General features: G+C 41.7%; 1 long non-coding RNA gene across 5 annotated transcripts in view; it reads right to left on the bottom strand.

The window, feature by feature from the left end:
- Positions 1 to 2,808: 2,808 nt before the first annotated feature.
- The window catches only part of LOC103391198 (uncharacterized), a 68,165-nt gene continuing 56,252 nt past the window's right edge, over positions 2,809 to 14,721 (bottom strand). The window contains exons 16-20 of one of the 5 annotated variants that reach the window (XR_003051913.1): positions 14,638 to 14,709; positions 14,243 to 14,426; positions 5,809 to 6,536; positions 5,562 to 5,698; positions 2,809 to 5,204 (exon numbers count right to left, since the gene is read on the bottom strand). This is a non-coding gene — a long non-coding RNA (uncharacterized LOC103391198). The remainder of the gene's footprint in view (positions 5,205 to 5,561; positions 5,699 to 5,808; positions 6,537 to 14,242; positions 14,427 to 14,637; positions 14,710 to 14,721) is intronic. The other 4 variants (XR_003051914.1, XR_003051915.1, XR_001761200.2 and 1 more) reach the window with 4 other exon arrangements.

The raw sequence follows: 14,721 nt of genomic DNA, 5'->3' as shown, positions 1-14,721 counted from the left end.
TCATCTTAATAACAAAGTGCCAAGAAGTAAAAAAATCCGTGAAAAAATCCAAAAAAATAAAAAGTCCCCGAAATGCACTAAAATGCAAGATTAGGTCCTAAAAAATGCTGCCAAGTGAATACTTTGTGTTTTAAAGTCCAAAAAGTATTTTTTATGAATATTTAAAAAATCACCCAAAACGCGCCTTACTATAGCCTTACCATCGTGAAAAAATCCAAAAAAATAAAAAGTCCCCGAAATGCCTTAAAATGCAAGATTAGGTCCTAAAACATGCTGCCAAGTGATTATTTTGTGTTTTAAACTCCAAAAAGTATTTTTTATGAATATTTCAAAAATCACCCAAAACACGCCTTACTATAGCCTTACCATCGTGAAAATATCCATAAAAATAAAAAGTCCTCGAAATGCCTTAAAATGCAAGTCTAGGTCCTAAAACATGCTGCCAAGTGAATATTTTGTGTTTAAAAATTTTTTTTCAGAAAATTTGGTGACCTAGGTGGTCTAGGTGACCCTAGACAAAGACATATTGGGTCCCCGTCATTGGTGTGGAACCCCAGGGTTAACCTCCTGGGCAAGTTCGATTCTCGGTTAGGGCGGTTGGTACCTTCCAGACATTTAAAAAAAATAAATCTTTTTTTGAATTTTAAGGATGGAAACATGCATTATTACATTTTTCAAGGCAAGTTAATCTATTTTATTCATTTTACATTTTATTTTTTTAAGGCAAGGTAGTTTATTTTATTCAGTTATATATGTATATATTTATATTTTTGTATATATGTATGTATATAAATACCGCAGATTTAAAGTATACATCAAAAAATTAGATCTTAGTTCAATTCTGGCTTTTGTTTTGTTAAAACATTTTTTCAAAATGTAAGGTATTCTTTGGTAAATTTGATTAAAATATTGCCTCCTTTTGTGTCTATTTTCTTGACTACGGTTATATTAATTCTCTTTTGCCTTTTTTTGTTCACCATCAAGCAGGAGTTCCTGATGTAACCTGGTACTTTGGAATTAGATGATTGACATAAGAGTGCATTTAAACCAGCAACCCACTGATACCCATCCATAGTTGAAAGTTAGGATACCCAGTTTACAATGCATCTCACCCCTTTACCAAAAACCCCTTTCTCTCTCTCTTTCGCTCTCATTAATTCTGAATTTGGACAGCAGCTCACCCACACACATTCTGATTGCACATAAATACTTTTAGTGGTCAGTCTTTTAATTTACAGAGATTTAAACTGAGGCCTGCAGACTTGCTGACCTGACTGACCGTGTGTGTGTATACACATGCTAAGCGTGCTGATTGTGATTGTTGTATAATGATCATTCCTCTGCTCCTGTCCCCAGCCTCGGATGAAAGCAAACTTTGTCATCCTCGATCATATATTTTCCTTTTAAATGAGAGACGTTGGCTGGTGACCTGCTGCGCACCCCCCTCCTCCTCCCGTACCCTCTGTCTGCTGTCTTACACCCCTCCCCACCAATATCCACCTCATAAATAGCCCTGACTTCCTCATAACAAGCTGGATTCTCATAGATCTCCATCAATTTGTGTCACACCAGGGATTCCCTGAACAAAGACGCTTTTGCCACATCACCCACAACATCTATGCATTATTAAGGCAAGAAAAACAGCTTGTAAAGTGTCTGCCGTGGCCCTAGTTACAGAGCTAAAAGATATGAAGCAGAGCCAGAGACAGGAAGACAAAGGACAGATAAAGACATAGCTGCACATGTGCTCGTGCATTTCTCCACGATGATGATGATGTGTCTGTTAAGCGAAAAAGCTTGCTCCACTGCTCTCTATACTGTATTCATTAAAGAGATTTCCCAAGATGCACCTCATCCAAGAACAGCTTACATCAGTGTGCATGGCACTGATGTAAGCTCCAAATGGCACCACTGTACTAAAATGCAACATGTCAGAGCAAAAGATGGTAGCGTCAGGGCTAAGAGCTCTTAGAAACACTGCTGTTCACTGCATCATACATTTAGACCAGCATAATAATAATAATAATAACTTCAATTAATCACGATTTTTACATCATTCATTTCAAATATATATTAATCGTGTTTAATTTCGCATGTTGAGTTTTGTAAACACACCTGCTGATCCAGATAAGCTTCGGTCTGCCGTACTCCGAACTCCTTGCAGTTAATCCATGTGTTGTTGTTAACAGCTTGCGTTAATAAAAAAATGTAAAAAACACTTTTTTAACTCTCTGCATAAACACAGAAATACCAACAAAAGTGAGCATAAAAATATATCAAAATGCTTGATGACTACGGATTCGCGATCGTGGTGTGTATCTTAGTTAGCGTTACTTCCTGAATCATCAGATCCATCAGACACTCAGGTGCGTTCCGTCAGGTCATTGACGGAAACCCTGACAACTTACAATAAAAATGTGACTTTTTCTTCCCCAGCGTACCATGATCGCAAAAATGATATAGTAAGGAAGTATTCACTTATCGTCAGTTATCGACATTTGATGCGTTACAGCGGCCCAAAGTTCGTCGCTTGGTGGGCTCGAACCAGCAATCTCTCGATTCAACCTCTAACTGCTGATTCAGATTATTTACAGTTCACCTCCTGGGCAAGTTCGAATCCCGGTTAGGGCGGTTGGTACCTTCCAGTGGCCTCACCACCCGCAGGGAGGTTCAGGGGGTTGGTATGGTGCAGTGTGATTTGGGTGGTGGTCATGGAAACTGCTGCCCCCACGACCTGGTAACAGATAAGTGGATGAAAATGGATGGATGGATGGATTAATCCATTGTAACAAAATCATTTTTTACAGACATATATATATATATATATATACACACACACAAAATGACATAAGTAATACATTCAAATATTCCCTGAGGGAACCAACTCACCTTCAAACTGTGGTCCTGGTCTTGGACTAATCATACATGATTTATGAGCAGGAACCACTCTCTGTGACACTGTAACAAACTGAGAAATCTGGCTCTAATTTAGATCTAATTAAAGCAGGTCAATAGGAAGAAGCTCCACCAACAGAAAAAAAAAAAAGAAAGAAAGAAAAATACCCTAACCCAGAAGATGTTTCATGCTGTATTTAGACAACGAGTTTAATTTAACGGCAGAGCCGAAAGGTCAAGAACTCTAGCAAGTCATCTCCAACTGTTGACATTCAGGATATGACAATGGACAGAGCTCACGGTGATGAAGATACTGTAGTGGAGTCACTAAACCACACTGAAAAAGAAAAAAAAAAGAAAAAAAACCCACAATGTTCTGTCAACATTTACCGCCACTAGATCAACACGATCTTGATTAATCATGATAATAAAGAATCATAAGTAAAAAAATTACTTACGCTTAATCTGATTAAAATTTTTAATAATTAACAAATAACACAGTTATTTATTGTTATTACAATAACATGAGAACAAATAACAAAATCCATAACAAATTACTACCATACATAACCCTAACTCAACCCTATCATTGTTATAACAAATAACTTAATCATAATAAATATAAATGGAATAATATAATAGTTCATGTAATAAAATACCATTTCATAGATATAATATAATAATTGTTGTACAACATGGCCAATGGAAAGGGAAGGGTTTCGTCAAGAAGGACAACGAACATAAAAATCATACCAAAACAATGCAGATCACGAGAAACAAAACATACAAAAATATCCAATAAAGTAAAAAAAGAGGTCTTTCTAACAGTCCTGACACTTTCTGTACTTTCGGTTCTACTGTAAAACTGTAAAAACTGACATTGTATAGTAGTTTTTCAAACATTTTTTAACAGTTTTTAACATTCCCCAAAATGATTCTGTCAACACCCCCAGCATGGCCCTGTCTGCCATGAACACACCTCCCTGAGTTCACAGTGCAGCCTTACCTTCTCAACACTTGCGTTAATAAGATCAAACTCGCCCGGTAGAACCCAACCTTTGTTTTATCTGATGGAGCCGTGAAATGAGATTCTATTAATACCTTAAACCCAATTGGGCTGGCTGGCTGACTCCCAACGGAGGCAGCACTGAAAAGGTTAGGTGCAGCAATTACGCAGGTGGAGTTGCAGAGGAGATGGGGGTTAGGAGGAGATGATTCTGCCTTGATCACTGGCTCTGAACAAGGTGTTATCAGCTGCTGCGGGTTGGTGGCGGTGTCTGCCAGAACCGCGTTAATGACTCGTCTTGTTTTGTGGAGCGAAGAGTTGCCTTTTCAAAGGCAAGGCAATTAGAGGGGGACTTGTTCTGTTGTGTTCGGCTACTGCTGTGACTTAGAAAGGCTGTCACCTACTGGCCAGTCAAATCTGGACGGGAGTGACGGGAATAAATCCCAGACACACACAGCGTGACTAGATGCAGTTCTTTCCCCTTCTTTTTTGCACCCAAACTCTTTAAACACACTGTTTCCCGTCGTTTCCGACCCGATCCACCAAGACGGACGAAAAGACAGTAACGGTTGAATGAATGAACGCAGGGTGACATGTACGCACACTATAGTTATTATATACCTCGGTGTGCTTTGACATGGCAGCCACTCACTGTATACATAAGCTCAGGTGACACAGATAATTGGAGCCTTTCAAATCTCATTATGCTGCCTTGCTCAAAAGAAAAGAGAAAACATGGAGGAACGCTCCCTCTCCCCGCTCCCCAGCCTCTCTTTTTGTCTCTTTGGATTATCCGGTAGCGCAGCAACACACCCACCATTAGTTTTCTGCTGCTGCTGACCCCAGCCATTCATTTAATTGGCTGTTAATTGCTATTCTCTCTACAAGACACAATGTATATGTGCAGCTATATTTAGGCTCGCCCCTCGATGGCTCTTCATGCTAAATTACAACTTTCAGCCAGGCACTGAAGGGCCCCATTGTGGCCTGTCGTTCTCTCCCTCTGTGACTGACTGACAGGCTGGGGAGGGGGGAGACAGACCTCCCTTCCTCCATCCCTCCCTCCGTCTATTCTTTCCCCTTTTCTCTCCTTCCCTCCTTCCTCTTTCATTAGCTGCTGCAAAGTAAGTCTGAGACCTGGATTGGCCTTATTGCCCCCCTTTCTTCCACCGCCAGCTCCCCACCCACCCCTGTCTTTACTTTGACACAACAGCAGCAACTTTTCATCTAATGTCATGAACATCTGAAGACATGACACAGTCCTCGTCCAGTTCTTCTCAGCTTCTGACCGCTGTGGCGTTTTCTGCAGAGTGAAAGAAAGAAACACATCGTCATTTGACTTTACAAGCTCATTCCCATGTCTTTACTTGATGGCTTATTCTTTGGGATTAGTGAAATCAATGGTTTCCACATAACACACCAATGTTTAATTCCTGAAAATCGTTTGGGCTGGTTCTACATGTCTTTTCAGCCGTGTTCAGCAGACCAGCTGTGTCTGACTCATATAGGATTGACACACACACACACACACACACAATGAGGTGCTTGGCCTCTGGTTTTCCCCTTCTTTTTTACATTACATTCATTTGTAAATTCATTGTTACAAATTTTTCAGGAACTTATTAGTATAGTATTTTACTGTGGTCAAAAGTTGGCTTACCAAAAAAGGTGGAGGGAGGGCGCCCGTCTCAGTCACCAGCACTTCCAGGGAATCAGTCGGTCTGTGTGTATTTCAGAAGGGGAGCAGAGGGAGCAGCAGGAGCCGGGAGCAGACGCTGTGTCATCAATGCCAGAGGACTGGGACAAAGGAATGAACACAGACATTTAGATACTTGTTGATATTCTCAGTCATGCAGGTCATCATAACAATGTCAAAAGCAGTTTTAAAAGTAGGCAACTGGACTCACTTCAAGTAAATTGAAGACGTTTCGCCTCTCATCCAAGAAGCTTCATCAGTTCTACTGTCCTGGTGGGGAGAACATTTATGTATTTATGTAGAGCAAGAGAGAGGGATGTTTGTGAGTATTATGGATGACATTGGGCAACTGCTGTCGTCATTTGGTGGAAATCCCACATTACTCACCCCCTCTTCTTCTAATTAGTTCCCCATTTCTCCCTTCTATCTCTTCCATTTTTAACTCTTCTTTTTTTCTGGCGCTCTGTGCCACTGTTTGTCCAGGTTGGACAAAAATGGTAGCAAACAGCAAAGAAAAGCGAGGCAAGAGAGAACGGTGAAAGTACCTGTGGAGAGGAGGAGAGGGAGGGAGGTTCCTGATTTATGGCTCTGACTTTTCATTTGTAATACCTTGATTATCTCTGGGGACCTGGGCGGGAGGGCAGCGAGGAGGTAGAGGGGTGGAGGTCTGAGGCTGGTGAGAGGCCTGAGCAGCTTAATAATGTGTACATGCCCAGAGCGGCGGAGGGGATGTGAGGCAACAAAAACGCTGCCCTCTTAAAATGAGACACAGGGATGCCAGAGCCAGGCAAAGCACTTGTTTCAGCAGATTAAAGCGAGAAAGAGTCCTTGATTTCCCTCTTCCACTCATGGATCATGTGCTTTGTGATGGAGATGATAAAGACTCTAAATGAATTTTCACTTGTGTTGAATTTTCCTTCTGCTTCTCGGGATGTGAATCTTGGGATACAGGCAGAGAGACAAGATAATTAGAGCAGTGTCTTCCTTAATGACAACAGCTATCATTAGTCACAAGTCCCACAGACGCAGGTGTGTCATTGCTAAAACAGAGATTTACATAATTTGCAACGTGTGATAATATTCTCAAGTTTAAAAAAAAAAAAACTTTACACTATCAGAACAAACTGTTTCATTTTAAGCCATGATGCTGCACTTGTGTGAAATGTGACAGATGAGGCTTTTTCTTTTTTTTTCCACCCGTTAAGTGATGTTCCATGGATCAGTCTGTCACTATCACACACACACCAGTGTTGAACACACAAAAGTAAGCTCGGACCAGGAAATAACACCCTTATCATCGCCACAATCATCTTAATAATCATCATCACAATATTCTCTGTTGTTATCGTAATCAGATCTGTGGCTGCACACAAAATGCAGCGTGAGCCCTGGCTCATGATAATTTAGCGCGCTGGTGCACGTACGGTAGCCAGCAGTTCATCTCCACTTTTCACACGGTGCTATTATCCCAGAATATAATACCTTGCTGATTATCCATTCAATGAAGGCGTAGCTACCATAGCTGTTATGATAATAGCATGCGTTGCAGTGATAATCCACATAACCGATGCTCCCTCTCTCTCACAGATGCTAATGATGATAGTGGGTGGTCATATACACAAACAGCATTAGCTGGTGGGAAGCTTCTTCTTCTTCTTCCTCTCGCGGTTCAGTGGTGAACCAGCTGAACGTCTAAATCACTTTAACCCTGGACGGGTCAGGCCCAGACCACAGCGGGTCGGGGGCCAGGTTACAGACTCACGTGACTTCTCCGTGCACTCAGGATCGTATCAGCAGCGCTAATTAGCTCATTTAAGTGGATTGATTGAGTTAAAAGCAGACACCTGTTTACCCTACGGCTTTCTAATATGCTGCCATGACAACAGCCGAGGACCCTCTGTCTGTGTTAGTCACTCTTCTTCTTCTCAATCTCTGCTGTCCGTGCACACACCTCCTGCCTGGTCTTACAACCCAACTACCATAGATACATACTGTAAAGGAATTTACATAACAAATAAACCTGATCCTAATAATAATTATTGCAGCAGGTCACTGGTGATGGACATCTGGATTAGACATGATGTCCGGACGAGGTTCAAAGTCCTTTCTTCTTTTTCTTCTGTCTCATAAACCTTCTCTTCCAACTCCTCTGCAATCACTAGCCTCTAAAGCAGGAGCAGATGTACAGTATATGAAACAATCTAGTACTTGTGGACTATGGCATTAAAACTGCAAACAGAGCGCCCCCTTGCAGTGAACAGTGGGATGGTCGAGGCTTAACCTTTTCAGAAATTGATAAAAATGCCTTATGTGACACATCTCTCTCTCTCGCACACACACGCACAAACACACACACAGTCAGACAGGTCTGCATCCATCTGCAGTTGCTGAGGTAAGAAGATCACGTTTTCCACTCAGTGGAGCACAAGTCTGCTCACCTCCTCATGGTCCAGCCAGCAGCACCTGTGTGTGTGTGTGTGTGTGTGTATTCCTGCAGGTGTGAGCATGTATTTATGTCTGCCTGTGACATTTTTGGTCCAGAGTGGAGGAGGCTTTGCAGGTGCACATCACTTTTCAGTAAACCGCGGGAGGATGATGATGATGATGATGATGAGGATGATGATGATGATGATGATGTAAATTGTCACTTCTTATCCCGGTTGGTGAATCATGGGTCAGATTTCCCATCGAAGGAGCTGCTAACAGAGATGGTGCTAATTGGGGGGAGGTGGGTGGGGGTAATTAAATGCACTATTTTCGATGGGAAAAGCTAAATGTTGGTCTCAGCGTGACACAGACGGGTGCAGGAACTGGACACACGGATGGAGAAGGAGGACGACTTGCGTCTGCTCTGTTAAAAGTGCCCAGAGTTTGCCTTCATCGCTTTATTTCTCCTCTTCTCTGCTCTTCCTTTTCACACTTTGCGTCCCACGACAGTTGACCTACAGTACGACGTGACGGCCTCCCTCTGACACCTATTTACATATCTCCATTTTCTTCATTTCCTGTGTTGCCTCCCGATGCTACCCTGTAGCTCTCCTTTGTTACAGAAGTTGTCAAGTCTGTACTTGCACTTGGAGTGTCTGTTTTGTTGACCTGTCACATTTCTTCGTCTACTACTCCTCCTCCTCCTCCTCGTCTCAGATGCTTTTCCTTTCCCCCAGACTCTCTTCCTGGCTATTTGTTTCTTCCCCTGACTCTGGCAGACTCATTATCTTTGTGGAACAGCACTGTGCGTTCGTCAGCAGCGATTAGCAACGTCTCACTTGAACATGCTTAAAGGAGAGACAGTTTGATATTTGACGAAGGGAGATATGGCATTCTCTAATCTTAAACAGCATAACTGTGTCATAGTAGATAGAGGCTTTGGTTAAGATTCCTATAACATTAAGGCAAACATTGGTCATAATTCAATTAATGTAAAAAAAAAAAAAAAAAGAGATACAGACAAAAAGGACTGAGGCGGGGAAAAGGAAACATTTGCCTCATTAAATAAAAAGAAATCAACTGGATTCATCTTGCTGAGGTCTCAGAAGTGATGAAGTGCACAAATGGAAAGATCTAATGAAAATTCTTGCAGTTAACATAATTAATTTGCAGCCCTTTTGATATGTGGTAATGACTTGGAGATTATTGGTTTAAATGAATTGTTTTGTTGTACAGCTGCAGGAGAAGTTGATGAGGAGGGGAGGGGGACGGGGAGGAGGGAGGGGGAGGAAGCGCTAGTCTATTTCCAAAGTTCGAATGGAGATGAAGCAATGTTTTTAAAAACACAATAAGACAATTAGACTCCTCTATAAACTAATTACTGCTGCTTTAATTCCTCTTCAGATTAAACTGCAATTGTAATAAGAGGATGTCTCATGGGAGGAAGACACATTTGCAATTAAAGGTGGAATAAATGTTTCTTTTTTTTTTTACCAGTGAACAAATATTTGTACAAGAGATAAGGATGCAGACAGCCACTCCGAAGACACTCGTCTCTCCTTTTTTTTCTCTCCCGTTTTCCTCTCAAGTTCTGCTGTCAATAAACAAATAAAGTGCGAAAAAAAGAAACTGAACAGTGGCCAACGAACAGGAAATAAGCCGGTCAGCTATACAACGTGTTTACATGAACACCGAGAACCGCATCAGTCACAGTGAAACTTCAGAAGTATTGTACCAGAATTACAGGTGACAGACATGAGATAAAAATAAAAATAAAAACAGAAGGAACAAAGCCAGCAGTTTTAAGTAAATAGTAACTAGACAGTAATTACTTGTAAACAATGCACCAAACACCGGTTGTTTTTTTTTTGTTTTTTAAGCTTTGAGACGTTTAAAAAAATCACCCAGTCTGTAATGACAGGTTTCCACTACTAGTAAATGTAATTCAATTCACATGGGTAAATATCAGAAATGAGACAGGGCAATAATCTAATCTGGGTGAGAAGTAAGGCACTGGAGAGTGAAAAAGAAATCTTATCGTCTTCTCCTTCGGCGTTATTAATGTGAGAAAAAAAAAATGGTAATGTTATTATTGCTCCGATTCACCACAGGCTTGTTTTCACGCTGCCGGGTAATGTTGACGATGCCCATTCCGCAGTCAGGCTGTGCACTTTAACAGCATGGCCTCAATGATGGACTCACAACTACTGCACTGGCTCCAGCTCTTTCTTTCTGATCATAATTTGATTATTTTAATGATCCTGTTACTGACACGCTGTCCGAGGCCCGACAAGACGCAGTTGTGTGACTGGCCATGTGTGTGTGTGCGTGAGGATACATATGTGTTTGTGTCATTTTCCGCAAAACAACGTCCAAGCAGCACTGACCACAGCTTCACTGCCTCTGACAGACACCAAAAAGGTTATGGAAAAGTTTTTTTTTTTTTTTTCTGCAAACAGCAGCTCAGTGTATTATCAGTCAGACGCCACAGCCAGAAGCGCTTAATTGTGGCGTTTCATCATCGCCCATTGAATTATCGGGATTAATTTAACGCATTTAGGCCTTTGTATTTTCCCCGAGCTTGCAACTCTCCCATCTCTTTGTTAGCAATGATTACACTAAGTGGGTCATGGAGTTCTTCTTTATTCTTTTTTTCCCCCCTTTTTTTTAACATTGCATTAGTGTCTTAAACTCTTTTAAGCAAATTCGGCAAAAGATATGAAAATGATTTAAATGTTGTGATTCACTGTGGGTGAAAGCCTTGAAAACAGGAGGTTGACTCAGAGAGTGGAGGAGTTGAACTAGACGTTTATAAACTCACCTTTCATTTTATTTTACTTTGCCGCACACTTTACAGTATCTGAGTCACACAAGTGTGTCGTCGTGTGTGTGTGTGTGTGTGTGTATGGGCTTTGGCCTGTATTGGCCTGCATGGGCGTCGCTGGTCGATACGACTGACAAGGCTGAGTTACAACATAGTACAAGTTTTCCCGGGAGCAGATAGAGCGAAGTAGACGGGGTTATTAATTACCATACTCTGGTGATGATGAGAGAGACTACAGCATGTTACTCAGATTCATCGCAAATGTGTCTGCTGAGCGGTGAGGTTTTTAACAGTGATAAAGAGAAAACAGACGGTTGCCGTGGTAACGACAGCCTAATCTCAAGAGTGTTGCTGGCTTTGGTTTTTATCATTTATTTTGAAGAAAAAAAAACTGCTCTGATTTGAAAAAAATAAAGAGATGAATCTGCTACTTTTTTCCTGTCGGTGTGTGTGTGCGTGTGTGTGTGTGTTGGGATTATTCATCCACTCTCTGACTCCTGTTACCCAATCTCACCCACCGGGGAGACCGACTGAGCTTTTGCTGAGAAAACTCACAGATAGGAATATGGCTGTTAAGTCATTAGGCAGCTCATTAGCACGTAGCTTAATTGGTGTCTAATTGATCCTGGATGTTTTATAAAGCTGTGAACCTCCGGGGTGTGTGACAGCACACGCAGACTCTCAGGAGAGCGGTGGAGTCAGCGAAAGTCTAGGAACAGACTCGCAGTGTCGATACAGCAAATCACTCAGCCGAGGGTCGTGCGCCCGAGTTCTCCATTCAGCTTTGATCAATAGAGTCCAGTAAAGTTTTAGAAAGTAGCAGAATATCACAGAGTGCTGAACTTTAATCTGAGCCCTGTTCCAACAACTTATCTGTAACGCTCCATTTTAGAGTTGGGGTAAAGTGCAAACATTAATCTTCAATGGAGCCGTGACATACGGGGAGCAATTCAAACAGTTCTGAAACAAATATAATAGTTGAAAAAAAAAGAAACCTGTTGGGACATGTCTCTGAGGCGTCTCAAACAGTTTTGACAAGTTTGAAAACATTTTCAATTTTAGTTTCTTCAAACTGAATCGATTATTGACTAGAATCAAGAGACAAGAAAACTACACAATTGAAATTTCGAGTCTAAAATTGGTTTTCTTTATATCAAACGCTATTGTGTTTCACAGGGATACAGGAAGCCTGCCTCGGAAACGGAGAACAGAGAGTCCTGGGTTTGATTCCCAGAGGAACCACATTCTTGATTGTTAATCCTCCTCTTTTAAGTCGCTTTGGATAAAAGCATCTGCTAAGTCTAAACAGGCAGGCCCATCTAAAGTGAAGGAAGAACATTAACATTTATACATTTATGTTATCTTATCTATTTTTTACAGCTATTTTATATATTTATAATATATATATATATTAGATTCTTTTTTAAATACTGTATTTCCTTCAGATTTCATGCCTGTTGTAGTGGCTACTAACTGACAGATCAATCTACTAGAAAGTAATTAATAGCTGCAGCTCTGCTCGCATGACAACCTGTTTTTTTTCTTTTCTTTTACCAACATGTGGGGCCACAGTATCAAAGTCGGGATGAGTTCAAATCTACAACTCGCCCTTTAATATTGTGTCTTCTCTTATTTCTGTACTTGTTGAGCTCTATCGCTGTTGCTTCCCGTCAAGTTATAAATTCCAACTGGCCTGTGAATAATTCACGAGGAGCAACACACACGATTACACAGGTTAAAAAGTAACGATGTGTCGCCATAATAAAAGAATGTACTCCGTTGTTTTACCGAGTGCCTTTCACACGCACGCATGTCGCCGGCCCCCGAGTTCACATGAAAACACATCCTTGTCGCCCCTGACAGGGCACAGATAGGAGCGTTAAAGGGAGAGAAAACAAGAAAACAAAACCCCCGGCCTGTGGAGCAGGTGGTTAGAAAACCGACTCTCCCCCCGCAGCACGGCAGCTTGATCTAGCCCAGGCTACGAGCTGTCACTGGAGGCTTTTCATGTCTGAGCTCGGAAAAGATCAGTAGACTCCCCGTCTGAGCTCGCAGCCCTTTGATAATCGATGGAGCTTACAGTGGTGCTTTGTAAAGACAGCGACCGTTCACCGCCTAATCAAACTGCACTGCTGTCCTCTCTTGTTTGTTCCCAGGACTGTGCAGGCTATTTCCTGTTTGACTTAAAAATGAGGCCTTGTGTTGGGAGCATGTCAGTGTTGACAGCGAGGAGATACATCAGCACTACAAAGCGCCTCCTATCGCAGCTCGAGTACAATATCTGTTTTCAGCGTGTACTTGGAGCAGACGCTAGGAGGCTTTTTACATAACCTGCACTTGCACTCCGCGACACAGTGAAGTCCGACAAAGTCTTTGATTACTAACGGAAAACGCTGTGGTACTTTTTGGGCACTTGTTGGCATTGAGCATATATTAGAAATAACAGCTAAAGAGACAATCAAACACAGGTAAATATATATATATATATATATACGTATACAGAGAGAGGCGGTAACATCCTCTCTGGGAGCTGGTCTGGCCTTGAGTGTTACGAACAGTAGTTGTATCGAGTGAAGGTCAGAGGAAAACAGGAAGTTCTTGAAAAAAAAAACAACAAGTACAAAAACCATACGTGTACATATGTACACAACATCACTGACAATGAAAACCTCGCTGACACACACAATTAAATTTACTGATGGGTTAATAGGAAAAATTGGAAACTAGAGTATTAACTGAAAATCGTATTTACTCTGCAAGATATTTTAGCACTCTCTGTGCCGCTAATCGTCCACATTCTCCAGCTAACGATTGTTCGAAATTAAAAAGCAAACTGAGAAAAATTCCGAGTTAGTAATATTGAAAGCAACAAAGAGACGGAGTGAAAATTAATTTGGGCAGAAAATACCTTCATAACCTACGCACCACTGAGTTAATGAGTTTGACTCACTGGGCCTGGGTTAGGCTGACGATACGAGCTGAAGAGAAATAAAAACAGGACCGTTTGGAGCGTGCGTCAGAAGAACGTGTTAAAATTTACCCCTGTCGTAACATTCAGGATTTCCCCACCTCCACGCTATTTCTGTTGCACAGATGCATTATTCAGTGGCTGTGGATCTAATTAAGTATTGAACATGCACAGATGGCGACCTCCTGTGCATCGACTTGTAGGTAGACCGCGCTGTACGAGCCGCAGCAACCGACCGTGTTTGCAGGTGAACACTGACAACGTGGCTGTTCCTACATGTGGTTCTACAGTGGAACTCAGAGAGAGATGCAAGAACACCAAGGACACACAAACGTGTGTGTATTGTTACTTATGTGCGTTTTATGGCCATTTGTCCGCGTGTGTGTGTGTGTTCATGGAAAGTAATGATTGTGTGCTCTTACTTACATTGATAGATGAAGAGCTCCTGTTCATCTGCTGTCACTCTGAGTTAGATGGATCTAATTAATACGCCATCATGCCAGCGACCTTGTGACATTTCCACTGCTGGCTCCGAACGTTTCAAACACACACACACAAAGAGGGACTGTGTGTGTGTGTGTGTGTGTCTACACATGCACGTTCTCCACCCCTGCAGAAGAAACACAGCACAACATCACAAATGATGTACGCACACAGAGAAGACGACCAGACTAATGGATGAAAGAGTGGAGAACAGATTGAAATAGCAGGAATTTAAAGAGTTCATGTTGTGGAGGCGCACGCTGTTCACTGTGTGTGTGTGTGTGGAATGTGTATGAATGACTTGAGTGTTTTGAGCTAACCAAAGGTTTTGGTCTTACCTACTGTCTGCAATTCCATTCCATGCCTGTGGGGTGCTGCATTCCATTGCCCAGGTTGACAAATTGAGCAAACTGGAAGAAAAA

The sequence above is a fragment of the Cynoglossus semilaevis genome, chromosome 15 (assembly GCF_000523025.1).
Source record: "Cynoglossus semilaevis isolate Cse_v1.0 chromosome 15, Cse_v1.0, whole genome shotgun sequence".
In the NCBI taxonomy this organism is placed as follows: domain Eukaryota; kingdom Metazoa; phylum Chordata; class Actinopteri; order Pleuronectiformes; family Cynoglossidae; genus Cynoglossus; species Cynoglossus semilaevis.
Note: the sequence above shows the minus strand (reverse complement) of the source record. Positions and strands in the feature narration are given on the sequence as shown.